At 44.7% G+C, this 16731-nt stretch overlaps 1 protein-coding gene across 1 annotated transcript in view; it reads right to left on the bottom strand.

The window, feature by feature from the left end:
* Window positions 1–16731, bottom strand: part of LOC124798538 (inactive dipeptidyl peptidase 10) — a 1422769-nt gene that overhangs the window by 318992 nt on the left and 1087046 nt on the right. The gene's annotated exons all lie outside the window — the stretch shown is intronic.

Below are 16731 nucleotides of genomic sequence, written 5' to 3'. Positions count from 1 at the left end.
TTCCCATGTTCGATAAAGTATTTACATATAATATAGATATATTTTTACATTTAGTACATAGTCGATCTCTCCACCTATTCTTCATCATTCTTCTGTAGCACCACATTTCAAAAGCTTGTAGTCTCTTCTCGTCTGGACCGATTATCATCTACACTTCACTTCTATACAACGCTACATTCCACCCAAGTACCTTCAGAAAGGACTTCCCAACAACTGAATTCATATTAGATGTTAACAAGTTCCTCTTTCTCAGAAATTCTTTGTCTGCTATAGCCAGTATACATCTTGCATCTTCTCTAATTTGGCTGTCATCAGTTATTTTGCCTCGCAAACTCATCTACTGTTTGTGGTGCTTCACTTTCTAATTTAATTTCTTCAGACTCAACTGATTTAATTCAACTACATTCCATTACCCTTGTCTTACTTTTGCTGATCGTACTCCTACAGCCTCTTCTGATGACAAAAAAAAAAAAAATGGTTCAAATGGCTCTGAGCACTATGGGACTTAACATCTATGGTCAGCAGTCCCCTAGAACTTAGAACTACTTAAACTTAACTAACCTAAGGACATCACACAACACCCAGTCATCATGTGATGACAACACCCAAACCGTTCAGCTGCTCTTCCAAGACCTTGCTGTCCCTGAAAGAACTACAGTACTGTCAGCAAACACAAATATTTTCGCTGTGAACTTCAATTCCCTTTTAAAATTTATCCTTTATTTGTTTTACCGCTTGTTCAATGTACAGATTGAATAATATCGGAGATAGGCTACAACTGTCGTAGCGGCCCCTTATCCGTTAGAGGGCCCGCAAAACAGACAAGCAAGGTGGGCTGCCGACCTCCCTTAAAGAGTTCAGATCAAAACTTCGCCAGTGGATATAAACAACAACAGACTTTCCGCATGAACACGGAACTATTTCGTGAAAAGCTATGTGATAGAGATCCACCAATTGGAACTAATGTGACTACATGTAGCTCTCCGCCGAACACGCCAGCAGAGTCTGACCAGCAGTGTGTACCATCAGGTTGGACAGTTCCGGCCAATGCCACAGTAGACACTCGCCCTAACATTCAGTAGAACGTTGTATCTTTGTAACTGGTAGTGTAGTACAGTATTTTGATTATTACTCGTGTTTTATTTTCATTGTCTTGTACTCTCATTTGGTTTTTGCCACCACAAGAGCCGTTGTGCTTCTTGTTGTTCTTGTGTTTGGAAATTAGAGGAAGCCAAGAAGGCGTTTTAGTTATAATAAAGGATGTTCAAACTTCTTTCCTGGTAAATGCTTCTCTTTCATCTCCTTCGACTTTTATAACTGCATTTTGGTTTCTGCCTGTACTGAAATCTTGCTACCCTCAGAATTTCAAAAATAATGTGTTCAATCACCCTTGTCAAAAGCTTTCTCTAGATCTAGAAGTGCTATGAACGTAAGCTTGTCTATCTTCTAAGGAAAGTCGTAGAGTCAGTATGGCTTCGCGTGTTGCTACTTTTCTCTGGCACCCAGTTTTCCCATTTTCCTATTAATAACTCATATCGGGTTTTTGATTGGTTCAAATGGCTCTGGGAACTATGGGACTTAACTTTTAAGGTCATCAGTCCCTTAGAACTTAGAATTACTTAAACCTAACTAACCTAGGGACATCACACACATTCATGGGCGAGGCACAATTCGAACCTGCGACCGTAGCAGTCGCGCTGTCCCAGACTGTAGCTCCTAGAACCGCTCGGCCACCCCGGCCGGATGAAGTAATCTTAGGGAATGTCGTCTACTCCAGGGGCTTGTTTTGGTACTAGATCTTTCAGAGCACTGTCAAATTGTTCTCACAATATCCTATCTCCAATTTCATTTTAACGAAGTTTCTTTTCCCTTTCCTAGTATATTTCCATACCATCTTTGAGATTTCCCTTCTCTCCTTGTTACTGGCTTGCCATGTATTCTCTTGATTTTCATACAAATTCCCCCTCCTTTCTGCGAAGGACTCTTTCATTTTCCAATAAGCGACATACACCTTACGCCCTAGAAGGCATTTCCCTTCTATCCATTCCTGCTCAGCTATTTAAACTTTCTGTCAATCTAATTTTTTAGGCGTCTGTATTCCCTTTCGCTCGCTTGATTGTTGTATTTTTACATTTCCTCCAATGGTCAATTAAATTCAGTATCTGATGTGCTGTCAAAAGTTTTCTACTAGATTCTGTCTTTTCACCTATTTGATCCTCTGCTGCCTCCACTATTTCATCTTTCAAAGCTACCTGTTCGTCTTCTAGATTATTCCTTTCTCTAGCTTCAGGCAATTATTTTTAGCGCTCCCACCGAAAGCCCCACCAGAATGTGGTTCTTTTCTACCGAGGTCGCATCTCCTTAATTTCGTATCATTTTGCCATTCTTTCAATTTCAATTTGTCAAATGAATAGGCCAGAACCATATCGGTTCAGGGGCAGATTCCGGAGAGGTGGAGTATAGGGAAACCCTCTTTTCTTGTACTTAGGCGATGCTCAGATAATGGAGAGACTTCATACGAAACTTAAACGCGAAATAAGTAGCAGTATCTCTCATTGATGCCAAAAGACGCAAACCGTTTGTTGTAGGAAAGGGTCGAACGCAGTGATGAGACGATAATGGTCCGTACAGGTCCGTCCACAGTGTTGTCTCAACACTGAAGTACTATAACGGTCGTGTGGACCTGTCTGCATCGACACGTCTCCGTCGTATGAAGCTAGCTGGACTAGTTAATGCTATGCCATTGCGCCAGTTTCCATCATTCATAAACCAGAAACGTCGTGGATGGCAGCGGCAAGTGATTGTCGTCGCTGGCGTATTGTCCTGTGAATGGACGAATGTTAAGTTAACCTGTTCTACAGTCATGTCTTAAGATGCCATTGCAATGCAGCGGCTGTGGCAACAGAAATCTCAGCAGAAACCGTGCGCCTGACGAATGACATCCTGTAATTTAACTGACTGCAAACCTTTCCAAAGGAGCATCTGCAAGCGCGTGATGGCAGACACAATAGAGTAGCGTGTATGGAGAATAAATTACAGCGGTTTGGTGCGCCAGTATATACAGCATACGATCTCGATTACTATGTGTTGAGGTTAATCTCAACTGGAACCACTACAGCAGGGAAGGTGCAACACCTACTCCATTGCACTTCCTTCAGGCAACTCCACATGACATACTTCAAGTTTACAATTCCTGGTCACACGTAACGAGCAACGTGTGAGTTCCGTTCGTAGAGCTACAGTTGCTGTTTCTTCCTTGATCATCACGCTTGCTAGAGATGTCACGTATTATTAAGCACCAGGAAGAAACGACTAATATATACGAGGGCTGTTCGGAAAGCAAGGTCAGATCAGCTGCGAAATGAAAACCACAGAGGAAATCAAACAAATTTTTATTCGTAACAGTTAGCCACATCTTCCAGCTACGTCTCTAAATAGTCGCACTCCGACTTAGACATCTGACGTGGCGTTGTAAAAACTATCTAGTCTCTGAAAGTAGCCGCTTGTGCTTTTCCGCCAATTCTCTACGCTGCTCTGCCATTCGTTGTTTGTGCCAAAATGTTGTCTTCGTAGCCAGCGGTTCATGTAAGCAGAGATGAACGACGGAGGAAGCACCTTAAGGGCTGTATTGTGGGTGATCAAACATTTTTCATCGAAAACGCTGCAGGAGCGTCTTCATTTCCCCTGCAGAATGCGGCTGAAAATTGTCTTGAGGACAGAAACGCACGACATTTGTGTTATGTGGGCTGCATACCTTCAGGCGAAATCTCTCACCAGATCCACACACTTGAAGAAACTGTTGTTTCAGGCATTTCTACGTGATCACTTTGCGCTCTGACCTGAAAAGAGCGATGTGAAGCGATCGACAAGCATACTAAAGACACTGCCCAACATTTCTGTGCAGAGTTTCATCTGATTTTCAAAATGGTTTCCATTTCGCGCCTAATCAGACCTTACATTCCGAATACGCCTCGCAATTTTAATATTATCACGCAAGAAAATGTGATTTGTATGGCCCATTTTAGATTCTCAGATTACAGGCTGTAATTGTGAAGGATGAATAAATAAAATAAACAAATCCCCTATTTAATATCTCCAGAATAGGATCGGGCGGCAGTCTGTTGGTCCAGCAACGAATTGTAACGTTTTGTCAACTCGCATAGAACCCGAATTTAACGAGCTTCTCCAGTATAACACCCTAGTCGTCTTTGACTCAGCCCTACATCATTTAGAGACTCTGATTGCAGCTCTGTATCCTGTACTTAATTCACGAAGCTTAGAATCACTTAGAGTCCGATGATAATGATATGTTTATTTAATTCTTTGGCACCAGTTCAGAAATCTCTTTTGAGACAGCGACGGTCTGCTGTAGATCTTGGAACACGTCTTGTGTTTGCATATTATGACATTTCAGGAGACTGAAAATCGCGTCCGTAGGAATCCACATAGGTTACGAAAACAGCGATCGTGTGCAACCCAACTCGCTCTGTTCGTCCACGAAGCTCAGAAAGCAATAACTACCGTCATCCACGTTCATATCGTGCTCCTTGACTGCCCCGTGACGCTCGATACAGTTTTCTCAAAATAAAAGCGTACGGAAAATCAGGACAGCTGTGTGAGTGAATTGAAGAGATTCTTGCAGAAAGAAAGCAGCAAGTTGTTTCAAACAGCGACTATTCTTTAGACTTAATAGTTTCTTCGGTCGTAATTCAAGCTAGTTTTTTGGACCATTACTTTTCACATTATATAAAATAGAGTGGATAACGCTGGAAGTTCCGTGACGCTTACCTCGGATGATGCTGTTGTTGTTGTTATAGTTGTGGTCTTTAGTCCTGAGACTGGTTTGATGCAGATCTCCATGTTACTCTATCATGTGCAAGCTTCTACATCTCCCAGTACCTACTGAGCCTACTCCTTCTGAATCTGCTTAGTGTATTCATCTCTTGGTCTCCCTCTACGATTTTTACCCTCCACGCTGCCCTCCAGTACTAAATTGGTGATCCCTTGATGCCTCAGAACATGTCCTACCAACCGATCCCTTCTTCTTGTCAAGTTGTGCCACAAACTCCTCTTCTCCCAAATTCTATTCAATACCTCCTCATTAGTTATGAGAACTACCCATATAATCTTCAGCATTCTTCTGTAGCACCACATTTCGAAAACCTCTATTCTTGTATACGGCTAGAACACGGTACAGAAATGCAGGAACACCTGCAGAGAATCGATGCTTGGTGCAGGGGTGACCAGGTGACGCTCAACGTAAGCAAATGTAATATTTTGTGCACAGATATGCAGAAATACTCATTACTGTGCGATTACAGGAAGCATTACAGGATTACTGGAAGCAGTTACGACCGTAAAATATCTGGGAGTAGCTGTATGGAGCCATTTCAAGTGGGTCGACCATATAAAATCAAACGCAGGAAAGGCAGGTACCAGATTGAGCTTCATTGGAAGCCTTCTCATGAAATGTAGTCCATCTACAAAGAAAGTAGAGCTCGTTAACTTCGAACGAGGGCTAGTCATTGGATGTCACCCGAGAAACTGATCAATCCGGGGCATTTCAGTTCTCCTAGAAATGCCCAAGTCGACTGTTGGTGACCTGATTGTGAACTGGAAATGCGAAGGAACGACCACAGCTGAACCAAGAGAAGCCAGACCTCATGTACTAACGGGCAGCGGCCGTTGAGCATTGCAGAGGCTCGTTGTAAAAATTCCATCTAGCACTATGATTGTGCGTAGGGAGTTAAAAAGATCGGAGTACAATGATTGAGCAGCTCATCATAAGCCACACATGTCTGTAGTCACTGGTAAGCAACTTGAGGTGGTGTAAACAGCGACGACAAAGTACAGTCAATGATTGAAAATTAGTGGTTTGCATTGATCAATCATACCACACCCTGCAACAGTTCAGTGAAAGGGTTTGATAGTGCCTGGAAGATGTTAGCTGCCGTCATATGTAATGCCAACAGTGAAGTACGCAGAAGGTGTTTTTCGTAGGAAGGGATATGGTCACCCTACTGTGCTTAAGGAAACGCTAAATACGGAACGATATCAACAAATTTGCAGTATCCCATACCGCGCAGAGTAGGAACAGTTTGGGGATGACGACTGTTTGCATCGGCAAGACAATGCATAAGTCACAAACGAGTATCTGCGAGGCAATGGTTTGTGGATAATAACAATTCTGAAATGGACTGGCATGCTCTGAGTCCCGACCTGAACGGAATGGAACACGTTTTGGGTGAGTTAGAACATCGATTTTGCCCCCAGACATCAGCGCCCAACATGACTACCTTCTTTGGTTTCAGCTCTTAAGGAATAATGCGCTGCTTTCCTCCAAAAACATGCAGATACGTCATCTAAATTGTCCCCAGTAGAGTTCAGGCCTTCATAAAGGCGATGGATGGACACATCCAGCACTAATGTCCATTGTTTTTAGATTGACGCATACGTTCGTAGCGTTTTTGTTTCGCTTATTGGTATTCTGGTTGCTATAGGTTTACTTGTGAATTGGCATTTTTTATTTGCAGTTCAATGTTGCTATTTGAGTTTACGTATGGTTATTTTGTCATTTGTAGATAGTAGGTGCAGCTGTGGTTGTTAGAAAATAGCCTACCAAATGGAGAAATTGGAACATTTCCGACATATTCTTCTGTTTGAGTTCGGTAGAGGGGAGACAGTAGCGCACGCTGCCAGAAACATTTGCGCGTTGTATGTGAATAATGCCACTGGACAGAGCACGTCAAGAATATGTTTTTTTTATTTTAAGGGCGATTGGCATTAGTGACTCTCCAGGAAGACCTTCAAGGTTTGACGAAGAACGTTCAAACACATCAATCCACAATGATTCACTCGAGAACTTGCAAATACGATGAACTGTGATTTTTCCACAATTGTGCTTCATCTGCACGCAGTGGGGAAGGTTGAAAAATAGGGTGTAATGGGCACCGCATGCTCTAAGGCAAAACCATCAGCGGGTGACCATAAGCGCATCTCTGCTTGCTCGTCATCAATTCGCTCGTAAACAACACCCACCATTTCCATCCTGTATCGTTACTGGTGACGAGAAGTTGCAGCTTTATGCTAACATAAGTAAAACAAAGGAACGCCTGAGCCCAAACATAGCCGCAACTCCCCTTACACAGACCTGCGTGCATCCATAAAATATAATGTTATGATGTGATGGAACATGAACGGTTTGGAATACTAAGAATTGCTTACCCGCGGTGTAACCACCACTGCCGACACATTTATTCTCAACAACTGAGACGTCTTCCAGTCGCAGTCCAAGAACAACTACCAGGAAGACAGCGTGAAGTGAAGCTATTCCACTGTAACACCTGCCCACATTCTGCTATACTGACAAAAATACTATACAGGAGTTGGGTTGGAAGTCATTCCGCACCCACCTTATTCACCTGTTCTCGCATCCTCATATTTTCACTTTTACGGCTGTCTATCGAACAACTTTTGGGGTATTACGTTTCCGGATGAAAATGCGCCCCGAACGTGGTTCGGCGAGTTTTTCGCCTCAAATAGAAAAGTTGCCCTAGCGTTGGCATACTGTAGTAAATAATTAAGGAGAATATACTATTGGTGACTAAAGTTTGCGTTAATTTATGTAAAAACTCTACGAACTTGCGCACCAACCCTGTAGGTTTGATCAGAAAATGCAATTCCTGAAACACTTTGTATGGAAGATAAATAAAAAAACAAATAGTGGCATAACGAAGAACAGCCTCACCACACCGACACAGAATCGCATTAATGACAAATTAAACGTCAATCCACCAACTATATACACTACTGGCGATTAAAATTGCTACACCACGAAGATGACGTGCTACAGACGCGAAATTTAACCGACAGGAAGAGGATGCTGTGATATGCAAATGATTGGCTTTTCAGAGCGTTCACACAAGGTTGGCGCCGGTGGGGACACCTACAACGTGCCGACATGAGGAAAGTTTCCAACCGATTTCTCATACACAAACAGCAGTTGACCGCCGTTGCCTGGTGAAACGTTGTTGTGATGCCTCGTGTAAGGAGGAGAAACGCGTACCATCACGTTTCCGATTTTGATAAAGGTCGGATTGCAGCCTATCGCGATTGCCGTTTAACGTATCGCGATATTGCTGCTCGCGTTGGTCTAGATCCAGTGACTGTTAGCAGAATACGGAATCGATGAGTTCAGGAGGGTAATACGGAACGCCGTGCTGGATCCCAACGGCCTCGTATCACTAGCAGTTGAGATGACAGGCATCTTATCCGCATGGCTGTAACGGATCGTGCAGCCACGTCTCGATCCCTGAGTCAACAGATGGGAACATTTGCAAGAAAACAACCATCTGCACGAACAGCTCGGTGACGTTTGCATGAGTATGGACTATCAGCTCGGAGACCATGGCTGCGGTTACCCTTGACGCTGCATCACAGACAGGAGCGCCAGCGATGGTGTACTCTACGACGAACCTGGGTACACGAATGACAAAACATCATTTTTTCGGATGAATCCAGGTTCTGTTTGCAGCATCATGATGGTCGCATCCGTGTTTGGCGACATCGCGGTGAACGCACATTGGAAACGTGTATTCGTCATCGCCATACTGGCGTATTACCCGGCGTGATGGTATGGGGTGCCATTGGTTACACGTCTCGGTCACCTCTTGTGCGCACTGACGGCACTTGAACAGTGGACGTAACATTTCAGATGTGCTACGACCCGTGGCACTACCCTTCATTCGATCCCTGCGAAACCCTACATTTCAGCAGGATAATGCACGACCGCATGTTGCAGGTCGTGTACGGCCTTTCTGGATACAGAATATGTTCGACTGCTGCCATGGCCAGCACATTTTCCAGATATCTCACCAACTGAAAAGTCTGATCAGTGGTGGCCTAGCAACTGGATCGTCACAATACGCCAGTCACTACTCTTGATGAACTGTGGTATCGTGTTGAAGCTGTGTGGGCGGCTGTGCCTGTACACGCAATTCAAGCTCTGTTTGACTCAATGCCCAGGCGTATCCAGGCCGTTATGACGGCCAGAGGTGGTAGTTCTGGGTACTGATTTCTCAGGATCTATTCACCCGAATTGCGTGAAAATGTAATCACATACCAATTATAGCATAATATATTTGTCCAATGAATACCCGTTTATCATCTGCATTTCTTGAAACTTCCTGGCAGATTAAAACTCTGTGCCCGACCGAGACTCGAACTCGAGTAGAGCACTTGCCCGCGAAAGGCAAAGGTCCCGAGTTCGAGTCTCGGTCGAGCACACAGTTTTAATCTACCAGGAAGTTTCATTTCAGCGGACACTCCGCTGCAGAATGAAAATCTCAGTCTGCATTTCTTCTTGGTGTAGCAATTTTAATAGCCAGTTGTGTATTAAAGGAGCGCGACAAAGTGAAAAATATGTGTAAATAATAGTACAGCAAGGGACGTGTGTGGATTATTAGAGAACTTAAAAAGGAAGTGTCAACCGCTCTGCAGGTCCACTCTGCAAGACAATAAAATGGTCGGACGAGTCCTTGGTGTTGACAATTTTCGCACTGTTGGAGTGCACGGTGCAGTTATGTGAGGTATGTGGGGCTCGTGTGGGTGGATGACAGAGAGTAGCCGGGCAGGTGCCACGCACAGTTTGCAGAATTCTGTAGCTGCTGCTGCTGCTGGCCACGCCCTCCACCCACACCATGCGCTGTTTGTCTGTGGCGCCTCAGGGCGACGCCCTCTGTTTGCATATGGAGCGTCTCTGAAAGGCAACGTCCCAGCTGTTTTATGCACCGAGCTGTACGCGGCCTTCTCACACTACCAGGGACGAATCTCATTTATGGATTCTGATGGTGAGTCACCTGATGAATGTTCCCTGCTTGTTTATGTTCTCAAGTGAGAGGAGCTGAAACATTACTCTTAGGCTGTTATCGCGAATACTGCAGCTTCTATAATACACCGCCTGACGAAAAAAGTGAAGCGCCCAGAAACATAGTCGGATCTCTATGTACGTTCGTACACACTATGTGATCAAAAGTATCCGGACACCCGCAAAACATACGTTTTTCATATTATGTGCATTGTGCTGCCACCTACTGACAGGTATCCATATCATCGACCTCAGTAATCATTAGACATCGTGAGAGAGCAGAATGGGGCGCTCCGCGGAAGTCACGGACTTCGAACGTGGTTTGCTGATTGGGTGTCACTTGTGTCATACGTCTGTGCCCGAGATTTCCACGCACATAAATATCCCTAGGTCCTTGTTTTCGCTGTGATAGTGAAATGGATACGTGAAGGAATACGTACAGCACAAAATCCTACAGGCCGAGCTCGTCTGTTGACTGACAGACAGCCGACAGTTGAAAAGGGTTGTGATGTGTAACTTGCAGATATCTAACCAGACCATCACACAGGAATCTAAACTGCGTCAGGATCAACTGCAAACACTATGACAGTTAGGCGGGAGGTGATAAAACTTAGATCTCATGATAGAGCGGCTGCTCATAAACCACACATCACGCCGGTAAATGCCAAACGACACCTCGCTTGGTGTAAGGTGCGCAAACATTGGCGACTGAACAGTGGAAAAACGTTGTGTGGAGTGACGAATCACGGTACAGAATGTGGCGATCCGATAGCAGGGTGTGGGTATTGCGAACGCCCGGTGAACATCATCTGCCAGCATGTCTAGTATCAACAGTAAAATTCGGATGTGGGGGGGTGTTATGGTGTGGTCGTGTTTTTCATGGAGGGGGTTAGCACCCCTTGTTGTTTTGCGTGGCACTATCACTTCATAGGCCTCCATTGGTGTTTTAAGCACCTTCTTGCTTCCCACTGTTGAAGAGCAATTCGGGGATGGCGATTGCATCTTTCAACACGAGGAGCCTGTGACGGAGAGTTTACAATACAATGACATCCCTGTAATGGACTGGCCTGCACAGAGCCTGGACCTAAATCCTATAGAACACTTTTGGGATGGTTTGGAACGCCGGTTTCGTGCCAGGCCTCATCGACCGACATCGATACCTCAGTGCAGTATTCCGTCAGTGCAGTATTCCGTGAAGAAGGGGCCACCACCTGATTGAACGTGTGCCTCCGAGAGTGGAAGCTGTCATCAAGGCTACGGGTGGACCATTACCATACTGAATTTCAGCATTACCGATGGAGTGCGTCACGAGCTAGTGAGTCATTTTCAGGCAGGTGTCCGGATACATTTGATCACATAATGTATGTACGTACCATCAGCAGACATGTAAATGATTAAATGTTTCTCTGTGACTTGCAGTTCAACAACCAGAATGTATTACTATTGCTTGACGGAGTGGCCGAGCGGTTCTAGGCGCTACAGTCTGGAACAGTGCGACCGCTACGGTCGCAGGTTCCAATCCTGCCTCGGGCATGGATGTGTGTGATGTCCTTAGGTTAGTTAGGTGTAACTAGTTCTAAGTCTAGGGGACTGATGACCTCAGAAGTTAAGTCCCATAGTGCTCAGAGCCATTTTTTTGTATTACTATTATTTGTGTTTTGTATTTTTACTAGGCCGAGGGCATATAATGGTGTGAACAGAGTCAAATGTGGAGTGATCGCTCTGAAGGAAATAGAGATGTCGTGTACTCATGTGAGACAGCGTTATCAGAACCTGAGAGAGTTTGAAAGGGACCTCATTTTCGGTCTGCAATTGACCAAATGACCGAATCATCTAACATCGTGTTTTGTGCGGATTTGGGTATCGACAGGGGCCCGATGTTGGGCAGCAAAGTAACGTGCGGGTATGAAAACTCGTCGCCAAGGTTCCGGTCGACCATGTCTACCACCACAAAGAATGGACATCGTATTGTGCGCCAGGTACACCACAACTTCATCAGTGCCTGCCATCTTGGAAGGACTCCCAACAACATTCATTGTCACCCCCCCACCACTGATGGCTGAGCAGCCTCAGCCGGACTAGGGAGTTACAGTCCCAAACAATGGGTGCAGTTAACACCTTAGCTCGAACATCTGCGTTTTGAGTGGTGTCGTGACCAGGTAACAGTGACTGCTGATGAATGGCGTCGTACTGTGCTCAGTGATGAACCGCAGTTCCACAGCAGCCCGGACTACCATCATGGCGCAGTACTCCCTGGACCAGGAAGATCTGTCGCCGATAGAACACGTGCGTGACCGGCTTGGCTGTCAACTCCGTCCTAGTCCCATTGCACACGAAATCAAGGACAAGTTACAACACCTGTGGGCCAGCTTGCCACATGAAAGAATGCAACGGCTTTGCGACACCTTTCTCAACCAAATCAGTGCATGCAAAGAAGCCAGAGGGGGTCCAACGTAATAGTGATGTGTGGGCTCATACCGCCAAGTGTTTTGCTAATTTGAGTCGATTGTGTAATCATTGGAATAACACAACATACCCTGTCAGCCTGTAAAGTTTGAATTAGTTTTCTCCTCCCTTTGTGGGACCTTCACTTCTCTTTCATGACGCAGTGTATTTAGTTATAAAATTCTAAGTCATGACTATTGAATGAAGCTTGACTTCGTCAGGACATCTGGAATGGCAGATACCATAATATTGATCCGCACACAGGCAGTTTGCGTGTATGTGGAACTAGGCTACATAGTCCCAATTTTGTTCATTATGGTGGCGTTACTGGCTGGAATTTAACTCAAACCAGACCTACGGTTATTACCGAATGGGCGGCTGTATCGGCTCTAAAGCGAAATTTGGGATTGGATTCTTAGAATGGAGGACCAGCATGTTACCCTAGATAGCGTATCCCAAGGTAATGTCTTGCAACCTTTGCTGTTTCTGTGGTATTTAAAGATCTGCCTGGCAATAATAAAAGTAACCACAGACTTCTATGATGCACTCATCTGTAATGAAACACTCTGAAAAAAGCCACACAAATATTCAGTCAGATCGTACTAAGGTTTCAAAGTAGTGAAAAGATTGGCGAATTGTTTTAAACGAGCAGCAACGTAAAACAGCGCACTTAACACAACAACTACAGTATCAATGAGTCAAAATTGCAATCGGTCTCTACCGGAGTGTAGCAATTTGCGAGGATATGAAATGGAATGATCACATAGACTCGGTCGTTTACAAAGCAGGTAGTTGACTTAATTTCATTGATAGGAAATTAGGAAAATGCAGTGAGTCTAGAAAGGAAACTGCCTGCAAAACACTCGTGCGACACATCATGGAATATTGCTCAAGCGTGTGGGTCCTGTACCAAAGAAATCCAACACGGGGTTTTGAGCGTATGCAAGAAAGCGCAGCATGAATCGCGGGAGAGCGTCCTGGAGGTGCTGAAAAACTCCAACTGGCAGAGCCCTGAAAATAGACGCAAACGTCACGCGAAATTCTACTTACAAAGTACCAAATACCAGCTTTGAGTGATTAATCTAGGAATATACTACAATCCCTTGCGTATCGCTCAGTAGGGGTAGCAAAGATTTAGATTAGAATAATTACTGCGCAGACAGACGCGTTTGAGAAATTATTCTATTCGCGCTCAAAATGGGAAGACGCCCAATGAGTCGTACAATGGGAAGTACCCTCTGCCTTGCGCTTCACACTAGCATGCAAACTGTGGGAAAAGATGTAGATGCAGACTACCGCAGACAGCGATTCAGTGTTCGTACATGTATTTGTAGCAGATCGCAGCTATCTCGTTTGAAATACTTTTTTGCGAACTTAAGCATGGGAAACAACGGCGCATTTCCATCAGTTTATCCCTACTAGCGCACGGTTGCGTCATCTGTCTTCAGCCTTAGCACCTCGCCCTTTTTCCTGACGATACACGCAGACAGAATCTCACTCTCGTGTACGTTTTTGCTTCGCCTTAGTATCTTAGCCTTTATGTGAAACTTGAAAATCACCGTGGAGGAAATATTTCCTCCGTCAAATATTACGTGTAGTAAGGAGCCGCTCCAAGCCCTCTTTTAAAGACTCCTTTAACTGGTGAAATTTGCCTTCTGGATGTTGTGCCGCTCTGCATTTCTTCAGGAACTGCACTTCACACGAGTAAGCACTCGTGCTCTCCTCACTGCACGTTTTCCCCCAATACTCTGAGTGCGTGGATTCGTGTGCAGCACTCAATACAGTTTCTACACTGGTGTGCAAAAATTAAGGACGAGAGTAAGTTTAGCATGACGCGTCACTGACATGTAACACAGCTCGATGGAACTTGGACCATACGGTACATACAAAGAACTTCAAAGACTTCCGGAAGGCGTTCGATACAGTTCCGCACTGTCGCCTGATAAACAAAGTAAGAGCCTACGGAATATCAGACCAGCTGTGTGGCTGGATTGAAGAGTTCTTAGCAAACAGAACACAGCATGTTGTTATCAATGGAGAGACGTCTACAGACGTTAAAGTAACCTCTGGCGTGCCACAGGGGAGTCTTATGAGACCATTGCTTTTCACAATATATATAAATGACCTAGTAGATAGTGTCGGAAGTCCCATGCGGCATTTCGCGGATGATGCTGTAGTATACAGAGAAGTTGCAGCATTAGAAAATTGTAGCGAAATGCAGGAAGATCTGCAGCGGATAGGCACTTGGTGCAGGGAGTGGCAACTGACCCTTAACATAGACAAATGTAATGTATTGCGAATACATAGAAAGAAGGATCCTTTATTGTATGATTATATGATAGCGGAACAAACACTGGTAGCAGTTACTTCTGTAAAATATCTGGGAGTATGCGTGCGGAACGATTTGAAGTGGAATGATCATATAAAATTAATTGTTGGTAAGGCGGGTACCCGGTTGAGAATCATTGGGAGAGTCCTTAGAAAATGTAGTCCATCAACAAAGCAGGTGGCTTACAAGACACTCGTTCGACCTATACTTGAGTATTGCTCATCAGTGTGGGATCCGTACCAGATCGGGTTGACGGAGGAGATAGAGAAGATCCAAAGAAGAGCGGCGCGTTTCGTCACTGGGTTATTTGGTAACCGTGATAGCGTTACGGAGATGTTTAACAAACTCAAGTGGCAGACTCTGCAAGAGAGGCGCTCTGCATCGCGGTGTAGCTTGCTCGCCAGGTTTCGAGAGGGTGCGTTTCTGGATGAGGTATCGAATATATTGCTTCCCCCTACTTATACCTCCCGAGGAGATCACGAATGTAAAATTAGAGAGATTAGAGCGCGCAAACTGTCGTTCTTCCCGCGAACCATACGCGACTGGGACAGGAAAGTGCCCTCCGCCACACACCGTTGGGTGGCTTGCGGAGTATAAATGTAGATGTAGATGTAGAACTGCTACAGTATAGTGCAGAAGGTAGCTGAAAGAAAAACGCAATGAGACGAACAGAAATGACAGTCTCGTTGAAAGAAAAAGTTACAATGCAGCCACCGCGATTCATTGTGGTTCCCTGGACATTACGAGTGGTCAGTCATGGTTTTTAACAGGGTGTCTGATCACCACTGACGGCACTGTATACTCCTTCATCTGCGCAGTTGAATGCAGTCGCGCATTGTCATTCATAAAAATGATGTGAGGGCCGAAGGCACCCCTGAAAAGACGCACGTGGAGGAGGAGTACAATGTGGAAATAACGCTGACCGGTGAGTATACCGTTTCATTCATTTGTAGGACGGTACTCCCCTGCAACACTTTGCCTCCACGCGCCATAACACCTGGACCACCAAAATGACCGTGTTCGACAATTCTGGTCATACACCCCATGGCGAGAAGTGGAAACATGTAATGCAGCAAGGAATACTGGGGTGGCATATTGCAGCATGCCCACATGCACCAATGAGCATCCCGCAGTTGTGAATCGCGCTGGTTAAGAAATGGAAGGCCTTACCGCAGGAGCTCCTCACCAAACTTGTGGCCAGCGTGAGAGTAAGTACCAGAGCATGCACTGCCGTCCGTAGTGGGTGCACACCCTATTAAGCAACGTGGCCCTCATTTTGTAGTGTCCAACGGACCCTCAGGGAGAGCGGTGACTTCAGCGTGATCGCTGTGTTTGCTTATATGTGTTATTTCTTTTCATCTCAGTGTGTATTTCTTACCGTCTGTACTGCACTCTATTGTACTATACTGCAGCAGTTCGTTCCGTGTACGAGATGGTCCACATTTCATCGACCTGTGTTACTTGTTAGCGACACATCACGCGGAAGTCATCACTACGTTTTGCACACCAGCGTAATTAGCGCTCCGGGATTGTCAGATATGACTGTGATTAAATAATTCAAAAATTCGAGAGCGCTTTGTATAACCCTTTTCCTATTCCCACGCTTGAAAATCATAATTTATTTGGTCTCTTTTTACATATATGAGCAGTGACAACGCCATTATACAGTTTCTTAGTTCCTCGTCTATATAACTACGAGGAAACGCGTTTATTAATTCTTTTCAAGACTGGATTTTCACATACCGAAACGATACATTGTTCCCAAACTTCAGATAAAGTTAAGATTTTACCTGAAAAAGGAATTGCAATTTGATGGTCGGCTACATCAATAGACTGGTGTTGACCAAACACGGCTTAATTCCGCACTAGGTCCGTAGTATTGTTCAACTGCGCGGGCCCTGGCCAGCAATATTAATTCATATTATTTTAAATATATTATTTTCCTTGCATAAATATGTGAACTTAACGTCCAAGAAGATTTCATAAGAGAAAACAATGTCCGTTGTAGACTGTATATTTGTATCATTTATTTACTGTACTACCGACCAGTTCCAACTAGTATGTAATCATCAAACACATGCCCATTAACAGT

This window comes from Schistocerca piceifrons, chromosome 5, assembly GCF_021461385.2.
Source record: "Schistocerca piceifrons isolate TAMUIC-IGC-003096 chromosome 5, iqSchPice1.1, whole genome shotgun sequence".
Taxonomy (NCBI): domain Eukaryota; kingdom Metazoa; phylum Arthropoda; class Insecta; order Orthoptera; family Acrididae; genus Schistocerca; species Schistocerca piceifrons.
The sequence above is the reverse complement of the archived record's forward strand: the minus strand, read 5'-3'. Positions and strand labels throughout refer to the sequence as shown.